General features: G+C 40.9%; 1 long non-coding RNA gene across 1 annotated transcript in view; it reads right to left on the minus strand.

The window, feature by feature from the left end:
* The window catches only part of LOC133488534 (uncharacterized), a 30,871-nt gene extending 19,467 nt beyond the window's left edge, over positions 1–11,404 (minus strand). Inside the window, exons 1-2 of the long non-coding RNA XR_009791680.1 lie at positions 11,217–11,404; positions 8,555–8,642 (exon numbers count right to left, since the gene is read on the minus strand). This is a non-coding gene — a long non-coding RNA (uncharacterized LOC133488534). The remainder of the gene's footprint in view (positions 1–8,554; positions 8,643–11,216) is intronic.
* Positions 11,405–12,653: the final 1,249 nt, after the last annotated feature.

Raw genomic sequence — 12,653 nt, forward strand, 5'->3', positions numbered from 1 at the left:
AGCTGTTGGTGATCAGTCGCTATTTCAATATCTGCTGAATGCATTACCATGGAGCACCACGGTGGCCTAGTAGTTTCAAAAACTGGGCTTAAAAAACTAGAAAAAACGGTAATGAGATTTGGAATATATTACAAACCCCAATTCCAATGAAGTTTAGACATTTTGTAAAATGTAAATAAAAACATAATACAATGATTTGCAAATCCTTTTCAACCTATGTTCAATTGAATACATGACAAATACAAGATATTAAATATTCAAACTGATAAAGTTGACTGTTTTTTTTTCCTTTTTTTTAAAATATTCACTTATTTTGAATTTGATGCCTGCAAAACACGTTCCACAAAAAAGCAGGGACAGGGGCATGTTTAGCACTGTGTTACATCACCTTTCCTTTAAACAACAAACAATAAGTCACATTCAGAAAATGATAGGGCACACAAGCTAATCTAGCTAGGTTGGTTGGTAGGTAGGTAGGTAGGTAGGTAGGTAGGTAGGTAGGTAGGTAGGTAGATAGATAGATAGATAGATAGATAGATAGATAGATAGATAGATAGATAGATAGATAGATAGATAGATAGATAGATAGATAGATATCCATCCATCCATCCATTTTCTGAGCCGCTTCTCCTCACTAGGGTCGCGGGCGTGCTGGAGCCTATCCCAGCTGTCATCGGGCAGGAGGCGGGGTACACCCTGAACTGGTTGCCAGCCAATCGCAGGGCACATAGAAACTAACAACCATTCGCACTCACAGTCATGCCTACGGGCAATTTAGAGTCTCCAATTAATGCATGTTTTTGGAATGTGGGAGGAAACCGGAGTGCCCGGAGAAAACCCACGCAGGCACGGGGAGAACATGCAAACTCCACACAGGCGGACCAGGGATTGAACCCCGCTCCTCAGAACTGTGAGGCTGACGCTCTAACCAGTCGCCCACCGTGCCGCCCTAGATAGATAGATAGATAGATAGATAGATAGATAGATAGATAGATAGATAGATAGATAGATAGATAGCAGAGTTGGTCACAAGCAAGTTTCAAGTCATAACCTTCAAGTCTCAAGTCACTGTGGGGAGAAAAAAAATAAATAAAAATCAAGCAAGTCAAGTTGAGTCGCCACTAAATTTCAAGCAAGTCGTGTCAAGTCGTTACTTGGTTTAAGCAAGTCACAAGTCAAGTCATCCAATCTTGCTCCAGTCGCAACATATATTGACAAATTCAGGAGACTGTGAAGTCAACCCTTGTCTACAAGCCATGGATAGCAATAATTTTCAAATAGTAGATGCCACATCCCCCATAAAATGTTATAGTTGCCTATATTACTGTAATAGTTTAAACCCTTAATATACCCTTAACACATTCAATGCCACTGACTGCTTTAGAAGTCAAATATCCATGTTAACTGGGAGGGCTGGCACTGAATGAGTTAACTATGCTCCCAAAATACCCCAATGTAATTTAAAAGATATCTTTCAAGATGAACCTTACAACTGAATGGCTTAAAGCTAAACATGTAGAATGTTCTTCAACAATGCCCATACAAGAAAAGTAAAGTTACCTCGAAACAGACAGTACACGAATTGTACATTTTGGGATGACTTTATCAATGATGAGAAGTTAAAATGATCTACTTGTTTTGACCAGTTTTGTTCTTCTTTATGCAAAGTACGGTGCTCTTCTTCCTCATTTGAGCAGATCCAATAATTAAGACGAGGCACATATTTTACATGGCCTAGTGACACCACCATACAAGAATGTCACAAACAGTATCTATACTGAAATAATGCCGATAACAATTCTGACAACAGATGCATACACAGGTTAATTGTACCTTCTGCCATCTAAAGGACGAGCATTTAATTGCCCTGCCCGTCCCTATTCGTCACTGGCATAGATGGATGAACAAAGAGACATTATCGGCAGTAAAAATGATATAATCTCCTGTAGCACGCCTGATGATCTAAAGTGCAGCAGTTGAGAATAACTGCGCACCATCAGTGACTTTATACTAGTAGTTTAGGGATGTACATTATTTTGCAATTCTGATGAATCACAATGTCTGATTCTCAAGGTTAGAATCATATCTAATGACATCATGATTATTAGAGATGGGCGAGTGCCAATAGCAGTTCCCGGTATCTCATGAAGACTGCCGATATCAGCCACCGATACGCTGACATCGAGTACGTCCTCCTTGCCAGTAGTTGGCGCTACACTGCAGCAGTTTGACACATCGGCGAATCATCATATGCATCAGAAAGATAGAAAGGTCTTTGTTCACATTTATCTGTCATTCTGCTTATTTAAATTTTATGTATCTAAAGTACTAATGGTGTCAGTATCGGTGAGTACTTAAGTATGAGTACTCGTAGTGGTATTGGTATGAACAAAAAAGTGGTCTCTAATATCCCTAATAATTGCTAATTATTTTTATGGGTGCTAAAATTCAACTGGGGTAAAAAATAGACTCAGGCAATATTTATAGAAAAATTGAGCAACGTAAAAAATGTATGTAATGTTGAAAATAATAAATCTTGGATCTGCACCAAAATGTGAAAATTTATTTTGTTGTCTGTACCCCACAAAGTTTGTCAGAATTTTATGGAAATTGAGTAGTTTTAGTGTGGGGCTCGTTAATAAGCAAACAAATGGAATGACAGCATTAACTCCTCAGTGGAGGTGATAAATATCATTTCCTAGTTTCTACTCAAATTGTCCCTTCATCTGAGGAGCAACATGACCCCGCGAATATTTCCCCTCCAAAAAAATGTGCACAACAAGACCTAAAGCTGTGATGCTCCTCTTCCCGCCGGCGGACAAAAGCATTGTCATCTGCATTCTGGCCTACGGAAAGGCTTCTCGCTGTCTTGCCGTGCGTCGCTTCAAAGGTGGCCCAAACAGCACGACGCACACTCCGCTGACAAACCTCATTAAGGCTCCATACACAGCGGCTCTGTGCTAACACTGTGGCTGTCACACACGCGCTCTCTATGCACGTGACGTCCACAAAGCATCTTTACAGAGCTAATTAGGAGGCTCCCCCACTCGATTTGAAACTCATCTGAATAGGAGGGAACATGATAACGAGGAGGACGGATGGGAAAAGGCGGGAGACTAAAGTAACAAAAGAAGAAGTGGAGAGAGCTGGTGTGGAATTAAAAGCAGCCAGCTCAAGCAGGCTGAGGGGGAACTAAGTGACGGTGACTCTCCTCTGTGGAGCGTTAGCTTCTTCGTGAGCGTGGCGACACCGTCGTCGGTGCGAGAGCCACGCAGGGTTAGCAATGGGAGCAACAGCCCCTCGGCGCCAAAAGAGCAGCTGCCGACATTTCTAAAAAGCTCCTCGAGAAGCTTTTAAACAGGAGCGGGCGAGCAATAATGGAAAGAGCAAATCCTCCCTAAATGTGAGGCTGCTTAAAACCTGCGTGATGTTTTTGACCTTCTTTGCTTTTGAGCAGGCTAATTGTTTTTAGAGGAGCAGGGCAAGGAAATGATGAGGGTTGTCCTCTGTATGAAATGTCTTTCAGCACCTCCCCTCAAAGACGGACAGAAGGTCACGTCGAGCTGCTAAACATTTACTACATCTTTGTAGAACTCTCCTCCTTTTCTCGTTACTGTCGATTTTCTAGATGTAGAAATACAGTATTTGCAGTGGTGCGAGGGAACAAAGTATAAATACTTTGTTCCTCTATTTAAGTAGATTTCTAAGGTATCTGTTCTTGAGTATTTTTTTCTGATATTTTTTTTACGTATACGCCGTTACTTTCTACTCCTTACTGTGTCCAAATGGCCTTGTTACTTTTTTCAACCTCTGCAGATGACAACACGGCATTAAAAAAAACGACGGAAACAGGGAGCGGTAACGCCAAGCCTAAAAAGCACCAGCTTCTGCCGTTAAAAAAAACTCTCCGTCTAATAGGAAAAAACAAATCGCTGGCGTTGGGCCGAATCCTCTTATGTCCAAACTGGGTCAATTTCATATTTTTTCACAAATCGATAATAGTGGTCAGTCCTCACGTGGGTATGTTATTTTTACAAACTATTGACCAATCTAAAGTGTTGAACATGGATTGCTCTCTTTGATGAGTCAATGTTAATGGCTCACCAAAGCGATACTTTTGGAGATGCGAGGATTCCGCACATCGCCAGCGATATACAGGTAAAGTGTATTTTTTCTCTCCAATTCTTATCATTACCTCTCGAGTAACAATGTCCACAAAGCTGTTGCAACACGCTTTGATAGCGTAAAAGAGTTACTATTTTTGTTTGTAAAATATTTTTGTTTTCATTGTTTTTAAGTTACGAAAATAGGTATTGCATACAATTGACTATAAATTGATTTTTACGTTTCACATTTGTACTTAAGGGTAGGTTTGCAGTTATCCCCCCCAAAAAATAGTTTTTGTCATATCGTATTTGTTTAAACCGTCATTATGACATGATAAATACTGTATGATCTGTAAAATGAAATGAGTCCCTGACGCCTCATAAAAAAATAAAAACTTCAAACTGATAACATTTAGTGATATAGTAACACTCCAATGCAAATAAGGTCCTTTTTGGGGAAGGTAACAAGTCAGCACGAGGCCGTGATGATTGTGCCTGTGAGTGTGTGACGAATAATTGACACCTCGTAAGTCAAGCCTTCTGTCGCTGATTGGTTGTTTTTGCTTGGGCGTAGTGGTTACTTGTACATGAAATTCAAGGCAGAAGATGGGACTAAAGACAGTTGTTTTTATTTTTTATTTTTTTTTAATTGCTAACTCCCCTTTAAGTACATTTCAGAGTCTGTATTCTCACTTTTAATCAAGTAAAGGAGTTAAATCAGTACTTTTACTTTCAACAGTCTTTTTTTAAAAGGCGTGAGTGCTTTTGCCACTTTTGTACATTTGTAAAGGTACAGAGAAGTACAGGTACATTGGAGTTTTTGTTACTTATAACTCCATAATCAGACGAAAGAATAATAATCAATATCTATGCAATTAACCAGTGCTCATGACACCTGGTAAAACACAACGATAGTTAACAACGAAGCACGAGGTGGCCTTTGTTTTGCATTTGTTTGTTGCTTACACTATTGTTTCAAAGCTTGTATATATTGAATGTGTGCACGTGCAAGCAAACAGCTTGGATTGATTGATTGATCGATTGACTGATTGATTGGTGTATTTGAGCATACAAACATAGAAAAGACAGATGAACAATAAAAAGAAAGAAAGTGGCTATGAATACTTCATAACAGTATACATGTTCAAAGAGTAGTAGGAGGAAGTAAAAAAAAAAACATATCTAGTCCTACCCCTTGTTTATCCATCCATCCATTTTCTGAGCTGCTTCTCCTCACTAGGGTCGCAGGCATGCTATCATTGGGCAGGAGGCGGGGTACACCCTGAACTGGCTGCCAGCCAATCGCAGGGCACATACAAACAATATACGTATATATATATATATATATATATATATATATATATATATATAGTATATTGTAATATAGTTTTTTACTTATATCAAATCAATACGATAATTGGTTATTCGAACACAATATAAGTATATACAAATAATTTTGTTGAGTGAGCAGACAAAGCTAAAAGCATATACAATGAAGTGACGGCACAGATATTCGATTTTTCTCCAAACCTAAAGTTTTATATTTATAGAATTTTAAGGTTTTGCTCAATAGTTTAATCAAGTCCATCAACTTTAACCTTCAATCAAAACATGCCGGTATTGACAAAATGATAAAAGTACAGAAACTAGAAAATATGTGCAGTACTACATTGCTATCAAGCTCTCCATTGTAATCTGTTTAGGCATAGAGCACAGTAGCGCAAAGAGGCTTTATTGAGTCCACAGCCGAATTTTAAGTTCAAGTTGAAGTTATGACCTAATTGTTGTCTCGCCAGGCCCTTGTTGAGAAAAAGGGAGCGCAAAGCATTCTGGGGGAATGGCAGGTGTCCCTATGTCGCGGCAGCCAGCTTGTTAATTTGCACAAATCGTACACACACACCCGCACGCACACACTCGCCTGCGTGTGTGCATGAGTGTATATATCAGTGATGGGACTTGACCCTAGCGAGTTGCGGCAGTGTTTGCACGTCTTGCTGGGCGTGGGAAAAAGACGGGATCCCTTTTCACAGCTGCCTCGGCTGAGGCCTAGACTGCTGGGGGGCCCCCCACGGACCCCCATACCCTTGTCCGCCTAGACCCTCCAAACCCCCTTTCTCCCACCCTCTCCTTCAATCCTATTCACGCTGTGGCCTAGTAGCTTTCAAAAGCGAGTCACCCCCCCGTTCCCCGGCCCTTCATAAATACATCTTATTATTCAAGCCCTCGTTTGCATAGCGATTTCAAAGACATCTCCACTTTGCTCGTGAGGCCTTTTCAGACCGAACGAGTGCAAATTTCAGTTTAGTAATCTCCTTGTGTTAATATTTGTTTAGAGCACTGTGTGTAGACTTTCAGGAGAATTTCAGACATTTCTGCTTTGCTGCGAAGAAAGTTGAGCAATCACTTTGCTAGTGTGTATTCCATCTGCCACCGGCTATTGTACAGTACCTCATCCACTCATACATACGCACGCTGACACCCCCACCCCCACGCTCTGCAATGCATTACTGCAGAGATTTATCTGCCATCACCCTGTATAATACGGAGGTTATAATTTACATCCACTTTAGAAAAAAAGCAGCGAAGGCCCTTTCCTTGCATATGTTAATAGCAAGCTTGGGAAAATCGGGGCAACTCAAAGAATGCCATACTAAATTTGAATAACTGAGCTTTCTATTGAGTGCCAAGGTTGTGGAACCATGAAGATTTGACCTTGGCGATAATATCTACTTTGTGTTTAATTCTTAATGCTGGGGGTGAAGAGAGGAGCGTGGGCGGGTTGGGGGGTGTGGTAGTTCATATAAAGTACAACCAGCATTAAGACGACAAATAATTCACCCAAATTTACAGACCATTTAAGTTTCGGCTAAATGCTTCGCCGTGGCTGAATTATGCACCGGCCGCACACCTTTGTGCATGCATTGCTGACAATAACAACGAGACGAGGGGAGGTTGTCGCATCGAGGCATTAAGGACGAAAAGGACAGAGCCACCCAAACGCTCTTTCCACATGAGCAGGTCCAAAAACGTTGGCTTGAGCCCGACTCCCGTGCTCGCCTAACGGGATAAAGGAACCGCAGCAAAGATTACACGGCCACCTCCCCGCCACCTACCACACTCTCTACCTGACAAATAGGATCATGGTCTTTAAAGGGATAAAATGCTGACTGCGTGAGAATGAAAGAGGTGTGTGTGAGTGCGGCGGGGGGAGTATGGGGTGAAAAATGTTAATACTTATATGTAGAAACAAATGATGTTCGCGCCCGTCATTGTTTACGCACTGTACATGAATAAAGTTTAACACCACAACCATTAAATTTTCTGTTTCAGCAATGCTATATTGAATGTATTTAACGCCATTCCAGCCCCCCCAAAAGACACCACAGTTGTTGTTGTTTTTTTTTAGTAAAGGAAATAAGTAGTAAGTAAGCAAGTAAGTGATTAAGAAAAATAGCACTATACTGTAAAAAGAAAATACATAATAAAACTGAATATAAAGAACTGGTCTTATAAAGTATAATTACTCTACATACTGCAATAATGGTGTTTTGGATGTTTGCCTTTAAGGGGTGTGGCCTAGTGAGTGACATCAGGAGCTGGAATCACCACGCCCACCTTTTTAAGTCTGTCCTGTGATCGCTTGCTAATTGCGAGATTGTTCATTACGAGCTGATGCAAAGACTCTCCAGCACTTTCCTGTGGATAGGTCATCCGTTGGCGACCCTGTCTGCCCCCTGACCTTCCTGTGTCATGCTTCTCCTGCAAATCCTCTTCAGTCTTCTGTCCCCGGCCACGAGTTCTGCCTTAGCACGTTTGCCAGTCCCTGTGGCTGTTAAATGCTTTGCTACAACGACAGCAAAGTGTGAGTTTCCCCGTCCTGCTATCTGTGGATTACGGAGCATTACATGACCTGGTCCCAAACCCTTTGAATGCTTTTTATCTGGATTTTGAAGTTAACTGCATTGATGCTCACCCATTTGTTGATGATCGCAATTGTTAATAAACGTCAATTCCAGTTCTACACATGCACATGTCAGTTTTTCCCATTCAATAAAAGTCTAAAAGTGCAGAGGCGACTGCCGCTCTCCTTGCCCACATGCGAGAGCATCACAGCTCCCTTAGCTGCTACATGTATTTTTCGCTTCACTCGAGCTATTGAGGCTGGCTAGTACCTCAAATTTTGGCTTGCAACACACAGCAAAACATTTGACCAAATGACGGCTCGTAATTTGAAAAACTCGTAAATTGGGTTATTCTTAAATCAACGTTCCGCTCTAATGTCTCAAATACGGAAAAGCAACCACATTATCATTGGCTCATGAAAGACACACGCGCACGCACACATGCACACCTATTCCCAGGAAGAAGCCTGGACCATCTTTACGTTTGACCTTCAGGTGCAAACCATAAAAGCGAGGCTCTAAATGACAGGTGAAGCACACGTGTACCTGCTGGCTGACAGATGATCTCCTCCTCCTCTTTGCCACTCTTCTGGCTTCAGAACCCAACTTTAGGGATGATGACGAAGGCATTCTCCTTCCCAAAAAAAAAAAAAAAAAAGGCAGTCTTAGCACAAAGGGGAAGCTAAAAAAAAAGGCACTTATGAAAAATACAGAACAAAATAGCAGTCGTATTTATTTCCCCATGTATGGTATATTGTATGTCCTATTGTCTGCTGCATGTATAGTATATCATACTTGATACAGCACACGTAATATAATAGAACAAATGCACTCTTTGAGGCATCTGGGCAGTTTCATCAGTTGCTAAGCTACAACAATAGAGAATAGTACAAGACCCGCTGCATGTTCCATGTAAAACAATCACACGCACACACACAGCCAGTCACACTTGGGCCAAGCTCTTGTCTAACAGTGCACATCAAATATTGTCAGTCATGGTCTAAATAGAGCATGCTGGGACTTCAGGGATATTCAGTCATCTCTGAGCCTTGCTGATTCCACTCCAAGAATAGATCAAACACGAAGCGCTCGTCCTATTGTGTTCTTTACTGCCAAATATAATCCACTCGATTGAATATGGTTTAAAAAAAACAACAACAACAAAAACAAAAAAACAAGATTCGGCTCGTATGATGGGCACGGAACCGATGATGCAATATGCCGCTACGTGGATATATGAAGCGTTGCACCCAGTGGAAACAAAACAGCTAGCAAAACCAGACTTTTGTGATGCATTCACATTCACGATACATCACAGTGTACTCCGTGACAGGCAGTGGGCATCAATAAGACACACCACCCACTGAGCAAATGCTGAGATGTACAGGAATTTACTGTGAACCACAGGGTCCATTTGCAAAGGTCAGCTATGTAGAAAACATATCAAACTGCGCCTTCACTTACAAGTTCAATTTGTTTTCGTGACTACACTCATAACTCAAAATACTCATATCTAAAATTATACACCAGGTGGCAGTGGAAGAGTTTGGCAAATAAGTGACTCAGCAAGCTGCAGTAATGTTAGTCATTTTTCGCAAAGGGTAACTATTATTATACGCTGAGTATTATTATATTCTCTGTCTACATGTGTTGCTGCACTATTTGTGTTCAAAACCGCCATTGCTCTAAGGGTTATAACTACTTCAACAACAATGCTAGTTTCATTAGCCCATCTATTCAGTTTTGCATTGTGTGTTAGCCTCAAACTATCAGACTTTTGTAAATTATGCAGTTGAATTAAATCCCCATGTAATTCCCTTTTTTTGCTTCTTCCATGTTTAAACTTCAATAGGGTACGGAAATAAATATCTTGAAGCAAGCAATTGGCCAATTTTAAAGAATTGTTCACCATCCACTGCTTGTTGGCACGTTCACTGCTGAAACCAACATTTTTGCTGGAAATGCGAGACAAAAAAAAAAAAAATCGGCCCTTGCTACAGCTTGTATCTTGAAAAGCTCCTAAATTGGGTCAATTGTACGTTGATGTACCGCGGTATTCATATTTATTTATTTATATTTCATATTAAAAGGCAGTATAGCAAATGGGTGGATGGAAATGAGAGCTTGTGATGTAAAAATGTGCACAAACTGCGCACGAATGAAAATGAAAAGATATTTTGACATCATAACTTATTGAACTAAATTCTGGAGGTTAGATATAGTTTAAAAAATGATTTAAAAAAATATTTGCTATCCTGTGGTAACTGTATTGCATGGGCATTTCTACTCACGCACTTCTTTTAAATGAGCCCCAAAAGGCTCAAAAACAACCTGGCATCAACAAACATCTGTGAAAAATGGCGTCTGCTGCCAACAACGTCACGTGTCCTGCAAACTGGCCAATCACGTGGATCCTTTTAACTCTTTCCACGTCTCCCTTCTCCTGATATTATTCCACTTTAAGCACCCACTACAAGTTCCAAGTCTCCCACATGCGCGTGAACGCCTCCTTTTGTGTCTAAAATGCAAAATGATTCATGCATTGGTGGATTATTAAAGGGACGTGCTCACGTGGTATCTCCCGAATGCAGCTCGGATGCACAGAATGGACCGAACCATCACGACCAAAAATCACTTAATGTCCATTCCTGGAATCCTGCATCATCATCCTTCGCATTTTTTTTTTCCTGCTCGGCGTCGGTTTGAGCATCCTCCACAGCATCCTGCGCAGGTCTGTGGTCGCCTTGAGATAGTCCTCCAGTCCGGACGACCCTCCGGTGGGGCCGTTGGGGTGCTCGCGAAGAGTTCGGCGTCAGTTGGTACTTTCGGTTCTCTAGCTTTATGAAATTAAAACTCATACAGCTAGATAACCAAAGACACAAACTCAGCCTGTCGTCTCTCTTAAAGGGCCACCGCACGCACGCCGTGCACGCTCAAAGTGTGTGAACGTGCACCTCTGCGTAAGTGGGCCAAGCATTATTGGACATTATGTCGCCTAAATGGAGAATCATGTTTCCCTGTAGCGTTCAAATGGTAAATAAACACTTTGAATCTTGAATCTTATCTTATCTGAATAAGATTCAAGATTCAAAGTGTTTATTGTCATATCAACACTGCAGGGAAACTTCGTTCAGGAATAAGACTGAAGATTCCGAAGTGGTCTTCATTGCAATTCCACTCAACCAAATGCAGAAAGCATCATACTTACTTTCACAGCAGGCTGCTCCTCTATACTGTCCCCAAAAAAGAAGAAGAAAAAAATAAAATCTCAAGTCCGCTTTTCATGCAATTCTGACCCACCCCCCCCAAAAGGTGCAAATTTGCGCCGCAAAAAGTGTGCAGGGGCAACTCCGAGTGGTCTGCAGCCTCTCGCAGAGTGCGACTGACAAGTGCAAGAAGTGCACATGGTGAACACGCGTTAGCTCCGCCTCGCAACGAGAGGGGGAGGGAGGGGTTTGGTGGGTTGGGGGGGGGGGGGGGGTGAGAGAGAGAGAGCTGGGGAAAAAAATAAAAAAATATTTATATATATATATATATATATATATATATATATATATATGAACATGAGCAAGTGTTTAACTCACACCCAATTTACAGACTAAATCGTCTCAATGGTCCTATATGGTTTTCAATGAAAAATTTCAAATCTGGGGAAAAAATATACTTTTTCACGTGCAATAATTTATCTATCAGATTTAATTAAAAGGAATAAGAATTAGACTTGCCACTACATTTTATTTTCAGTTCTTTCAATGAATAGCTGCTTTACCCACCCCCACCCCCCCCCCGCCCCACGAAAAATATTTTCTCCAGAAAATAGCCAGAATTTTAGTCAGCCAAACTGCGCTAAAATGACACGAATGAATTTCTGTCATTGAAAAAAAAGATGAACGCAACAACATATTTTTGTTCTGCTCTATTGTGACGATCCAATTCAAAATCAGTTGACCTACATTCTATTTTGCCAGCTTAAGTCTATTTCCCATTTTCTAAAATACAATTAAACTCGCAAGTTTAGACACCCTGGAAGAATTTGTGAAGTATTGACAATTTTTTTAGGGGGACAATATGACTGATGATTTCTTTATTGCTATGTTTTGTTATGCTGTTCTAAAATGCCTAAAAGTTGAATTTTAACCCATTCATTCAAAATAAAATAAATGTGCTACGCCTGATCGCTCATTTTCTTTTTCAATAATGGTAGACATAGTCCAAATTCTGCTATGTATGATCACAACTGTCAATATCCTCACAGTTAAATTGTATTGGACCAACATAGACCCTTTTAAACCATTTGGGCCGTAAGGCAACTGTAACAATGAAAAATACATTTGGCACGTTATATGGAACATATTAAAATTAGCACCAAGCAGGTCCGAGCACATTTTGAGGTCTGCTGAAGGTATTGAAACCAAGAAAATCGTGCACGCACACGCACACGCCGCCTGCTGCACGCGTGTATGGAGCCTTATCGAGTGTGATATTAAGTTTTGACTGATATCCGGGCTGCGCACACACACACACACACACGCACACACACTTACAATATCTGCTCAACTTTGAATCACATGCTGGTGCGCATATGTGCAGATAATCCAATTTTTAAAAAACAACAACAACAAAAAACATGTGAGGGGAAAGCTAT

Source organism: Phyllopteryx taeniolatus, chromosome 14 (assembly GCF_024500385.1).
Source record: "Phyllopteryx taeniolatus isolate TA_2022b chromosome 14, UOR_Ptae_1.2, whole genome shotgun sequence".
Classification (NCBI taxonomy): Eukaryota; Metazoa; Chordata; class Actinopteri; order Syngnathiformes; family Syngnathidae; genus Phyllopteryx; species Phyllopteryx taeniolatus.